Source organism: Budorcas taxicolor, chromosome 17 (genome assembly GCF_023091745.1).
Source record: "Budorcas taxicolor isolate Tak-1 chromosome 17, Takin1.1, whole genome shotgun sequence".
Lineage (NCBI taxonomy): Eukaryota > Metazoa > Chordata > Mammalia > Artiodactyla > Bovidae > Budorcas > Budorcas taxicolor.
In genome coordinates, this window is record NC_068926.1 from 17,858,084 (window position 1) to 17,864,083 (window position 6,000).

Sequence of the window (6,000 nt, forward strand, 5' to 3'; positions counted from 1 at the left end):
AAAAATCCACCTGCATTGCGGCAGACCTGCGTTTGATCCCTGGGTTGGGAAGATCCCACGAAGGGAAAGGATACTTCCCTTACTGGAGTGGGTAACTCCAGTATTCTGGCCTGGAGAATTCCTCGGACTGGATAGCCCATGGGGTCGCAAAGGATCGGACACGACTGAACAGCTTTCACTTTCCCCCAGGATACTAGCGGAGGCTCTTGGATCTGAGACTCTTGTCTCTTAGGTGCAGCTGGAAGATTTGCAATAAAAGAGAGAAATATTTTCCTCTTATTAGTCGCCACACTAGCTCACATGCTCTGTTTAAAATCCACTTTTCCAGTTTGATATTTTTTGTTTGTAGGATAAAATTCAGGTTAGTGACTGTTGGGTTTATTTGTCCAAGTAAAAGTACAGTTTATGACCATGCATGAGATGACCTGAGGATCACTGCGATGAAAAGATGGAGCATTGCCTCAGTGAGAGGTCATCTGAAGAGCCTCTCACCTGGACATTCCAACTCGAGGACAGGAAAGGAACTTAATCAACCTCATTTATTATGTCATCTTTATTTAGTTAGCTTGTAAAATGTCATCTCAATTTTCTAGAAAACTCAGGTGAAGATGGACATGAACTTCAAATGAATTTCTTTCTTGGTAGTTCTATAGGTTGCAAAATTCCTAGCTGATAAAGTGAATAGCACTTTAAATTTGTGTTAAAAATTGACAAAGAGATGGGACTTCCCTAATGGTCCAGTGGTTAACACTCTGTGCTTCCACAGTGGGGGGCACAGGTTCCATCCCTAGTTGGGAAACTAAGATCCCGCACACCATGCCCTGTGGCCAAATATTTTTTTTAATAAAAATAAATAAATTTGATGCTTAAAAAATCAGCAAAGAGGCATTCTGCTCTGTTGCAGTAACAACTCCATGTCTACGAGATGAGACAACAGAAATCCCTAGATCAAAAAGATAATTTTACTCTAAACTACAAATTGGGGCTTCCCAGGTGGCATTGGTGGTAAAGAACCTGCCTGCCAATGCCAGAGACGTAGGAGACATGAGTTGAATCCCCTGGGTTGGAAAGACCCCCTGCAGGAGGACATGATAACCCACTCCAACTTTCTTGCCTGGAGAATCTTGTGGACACAGGAGCCTGGAGGGTTGTGGTCCACAGGGTCACAAAGAGTAGGACACGACTAAAGTGACTTTAGCCCACAAACTACAAATTAAATATATAATTATGTAATCACGTATGTAAATTCGGGTCTTCTTTTTACTTTCAGTGCCCCTAGTTCAAACACAAAGGGTATTTTTAGTTTCTGTTTTTCCTTCTTCACCAAGCTTGATCAGTGAATGAGAAAGTCTTATCAATCATCTACTTGTTGGAAAGCATGGCACTTTTGAACCACATAGCTCATTTCAAAATTAGAAATGCCCCATGTAGGGCTCCATGTCAAGACTTTCAGGAGGCAGTTGTCACTGGATTTTAGGTCTGATATGTGTCTTCAGGGGAAAAGCAGTTAAGAAACGTTCCTTGAGATGATGTGGGTGGAGAAAGTAATAAAAATGGGATTTCTATTTTTTAACAAGTATCCCATTTGTATTTGTTAGAAAGCTATATAGCTGTTTCTCACTTTCAGTGTTCCTCCTGAAATATTTGCAAAACAAAATTATTTTAAAAGCAAAGCACATTTTCCCAGTGACATATCCTAAAGATGCATCCTCCTGGGATATTTTTGGTGATAGAAAAATATTTTATTGCTGCGACTAATAATCACTAACATTTATTGAAGGCTTACTATCTGCCAGGTATTGTTCTAAGATCTTTATATAATTCTCTCATTTTGTTCTTCACAATGATCCTAAGAGATATTGTCCCAATTTCCCAAATAAATAATCTAAAGGAAAAAGGGTTTAAGTGACCAGCCCAAGGTTTTATTGTTGGGGTGGAGAAGGGATGAACTCAAGTTCTGGGGTCCTGGGGTCCCCTTTAACCACGTTACTGTGCTGCTACCAAAGCATCCCAGGCTCACCAGGAGGAGGAGGACAGTTTCATAATCTACCAGACATCGAGATGAAAATCCACTGGACGTTGGATTGTGGGCTTGATACCCTCACCCTTGATATCGTCCTAGGAACTGAATCTAAGATGGCCCTGTCATTTCTCTTTTCCTTAGACTCACTCCTGGTGGACAGTTGCGAAGTGTTAGTTGTATGATATAGATTCATTCAATTTAAAAGTGGGCTTCCCAGGTGGCTCAGAGGTAGAGAATCTGGCTGCAGTGAGACCTGGGTTCAATCTCTGGGTCAGGAAGGTCCCTGGAGGAGGAAATGGCAACCAGCTCCAGTGTTCTTACCTGGAAAATCCCATAGACAGAAGATCCTGGTGGGCTACAGTCCATGGGGTTGTAAAGAGTCGGACACGACCGAACAACTGAGCACGCACGCACACATGCATTGTAAGGTAGGAATTATTGTGCTCCCTCCCTCAGAGTATTTATAGAATTGATAGTTTAATTGAAGTGAATTCAGATATTATGGTTTCCCACGTGATACTGAAAAACAATTGCAGAAATAAGACAGATGATTTTAAAAATATGTTTTATTAATTATAAAGCTGGATTGAAGACTAAGGCTTCATTGTAGCCATAGTCAGAATCCTTAATGCCTTTCCCCAAGTCTAAAACTTGGTAAATCTCACTCAAAGAAGGGTTGACTCTGCAGAACATACACACAGGGCAAGATAGCTGCATCTGCTGCCTCTCCTGTGTCCCTCCATCGAATCAAAGTGAGAGCCATGTCTTCAGACCTGGTCATAGCAGTGGATGGCCCTGCACCTCTCATGACTGCCATCCAGGAGGCAGGAGGTGAGCAAAACACACCCATCCTCAGACTGGGAGATTTAAGAAGAAAGGAAGAAAGGGCTGAGTTTCTCATGCTCAGTCTTTCCAAAGTCACCAAGCAGATAAGGTATGACTTGGCCCCCAGGGAAGAGCAAACAGAGTGAGAAAGGGGTGAAGCTACTTCCCAGTGCTTCCAAAGGGGGAAAGCTCCTGTGATAGAGTCCAAGACCAGAGCCCAGAGAGGGACAGGAAGTTTGGTCCAGTCCAGTCGCTCAGTCGTGTCTGAGTCTTTGTGACCCCATGGATCGAAAGAACCCCTCAAATGCCAGGGCTTGTGTCAGTTGCTCTGAGCATGCTGGTTGCTGCTTCTGCAATGAGTTCTTTTTTTTAAATTTATTTTACTTTACTGTATTGGTTTTGCCATACATTGACATGAATCTGCCACGGGTGTACATGAGTTCCCAATCCTGAATCCCCCTCCCACCTCCCTCCCCATATCATCTCTCTGGGTCATCCCAGTGCACCAGCCCCAAGCATCCTGTATCCTGTATCGAACCTAGACTGGCAATTCATTTCTTACATGATAGTATACATGTTTCAATGCCATTCTCTCAAATCATCCCACCCTCTCCCTCTCCCACAGAGTCCAAAAGTCTGTTCTATACATCTGTGTCTCTTTTGCTGTCTCGCATACAGGGTCATCATTACCGTCTTTCTAAATTCCATATATATGTATAAATATACTGTATTGGTGTTTTTCTTTCTGGCTTACTTCACTCTGTATAATAGGCTCCAGTTTCATCCACCTCATTAGAACTGATTCAAATGTATTCTTTTCAATGGCTGAGTAATACTCCATTGTGTATATGTACCACAGCTTTCTTATCCATTCATCTGCTGATGGACATCTAGGTTGTTTCCATGTCTTGGCTATTATAAACAGTGCTGCGATGAACATCGGGGTACACGTGTCTCTTTCAATTCTGGTTTCCTCAGTGTGTATGCCCAGCAGTGGGATTGCTGGGTCATAAAGCAGTTCTATTTCCAGTTTTTTAAGGAATCTCCACACTGTTCTCCATAGTGGCTATACTAGTTTGCATTCCCACCAACAGTGTAAGAGGGTTCCCTTTTCTCCACACCCTCTCCAGCATTTATTGCTTGTAGACTTTTGGAGCGCAGCCATTCTGCCTGGCATGAAATGGTACCTCATTGTGGTCTTGATTTCTTACTCCGTTTAAAACAGGGACACAGATCCGTTACACATAGAGTGATAGTAACCGAAAGGTCTATTGTTCTTTTCAATTGATATAAGATTTGACCAGAACCTATGGAAAAGGAGACATGAGTCCAGCTGGCAGTAGTTAGGTAGCTGGGAACACATCCACCATCCTAAGAACATGGCTGTCAAGAGGAGAAGTTGGCTCTTTGTGACTGAGAGGCAGCAGCAGACTATTTGAAGTAACAAAGCATCAGATTTAGGGAGCCTTGAATTAATACTGTATTACTTCCAGTACTTTAGGAATTCAATAATGGAGCAACCCAACCAAGGACAGTTAGTTGAAGGTCAATTTGACTTGAATTTTCATGTGGCAAGAAGGAAAAAAAGCCATGTAAAAGAATTGACAACCATTCCTCTCCCCACATTTTAAGGACAAATTGTCGTCTCAGTTGCTCAGTTCCTATGTCTCTGGTGTGTTGGTCAAGAAAATGGGTAGAAAGGAGAATTGGGAGGAAGTGAAGCAGTTTGATCTACACATGAAAAGTCTTAAAGCCACGGAAGGAAGCCAAAGTTAAAACCATAGAATGTTCAGGATCCAAGAAGGATAGCAAGAGAGGGGGGAAATGAAAGTGACAGGGGAGGCAGCCTGGGTGGGGGATTTAGGAAGAGGGAAATTTGAGTAACTACGGCGCACAATGGGATTTGGGGGTGAAAGGGGTGAGAAGGGGATTTGTGGCAAGTTTGTCATGGGCATTTCTGAGTCATTTCTATCTCTATCAAGGAAAGCTTGAGTGAAGATCATCACTCCTCAAGATTTAGGAATGGGATTTGTATTTCTCTTGGATAAATTATCATGAGGGGATGGGCTTTAAGAAATAACAAAGAAGCCCAGATCTATTTGCATCTGTCTGTTTGGATCTTCCTGGTGCTCAGATGGTAAAGAATCTTCCTGTGATGCAGGAGACCCGGGTTCCATCCCTGGACTGGGAAGAGCCCCTGGAGAAGGGAATGGCAACCCACTCCAGTATTCTTGCCTGGAGAATCCCATGGACGGAGGAGCCTGGCAGGCTACACTCCAAAATGGTCACAAAGAGTCAGACACGGTTTAGTGACTAACAACAGTGAGTCAGCCTGTGGGTACTGGCACTGAACTTGTCCACACAGTATAAAGTAGTGAGTGTATAAGTGTGAGTCTGGGAGGTGGCCAGCCGGATGTCACAATGGCTCAAGCACGGAGCAGTGACGCGGTACATTAGATGGTGGCCCTCAGCGGAAGCCAGAGTTCGGAGATATTAATACAATCGCCTCTCCACGCACTTATCACCAACACGCTTCTGGCCACCGATCAGTGGGCTTCCCTGACTAACACTTGTGAATGGTCTTCAGCACGTTGTCTTGGAGCCTGACATTCTGAAGGATGTTTGCTGGGGAAGTGAGGTCCCAGAGCACAGGGTGGTAGAAAGCCACTGCTGTGGGATTCAGTAACACAGGCCTTCGAGATCCCTGCCGGTGTTGGATTACTTTTGACCTACTTAGCTTCAGCTTCCTCACCTGCAAAACAACAGTCTTGGGAAGATGACATCCAGGATGGCTTTCAGCACTAACATTCACTAATACCTTCCCAGGTTCTCTATCCTTACTGCAGCTATTGCTGCCAACTGGTCCTGCCCCGGGCCTGCCAGCTCCCCTTCCCTGCTATGCAAATGGTGCCCTTCATGACTGGACCTACTTGGGAGTGAGCTCAGATGGGGGCACTGGCTAGAGCAAGAAAGCAGCAGCCTTCTGAATCATAAACACCAGCCTGGCTAGGGGAGGAGGAGGGTGTCTCTCAATGACCCAGGAGATCCGGGAACCAGGGCCCCTGTCTGTGCGGGCAGACGTGTGCACGCAGACACACACACACACAAGCCATTAGTGCGTGTCTGTGGAGTTCAGACAGCTTGCATAGCAG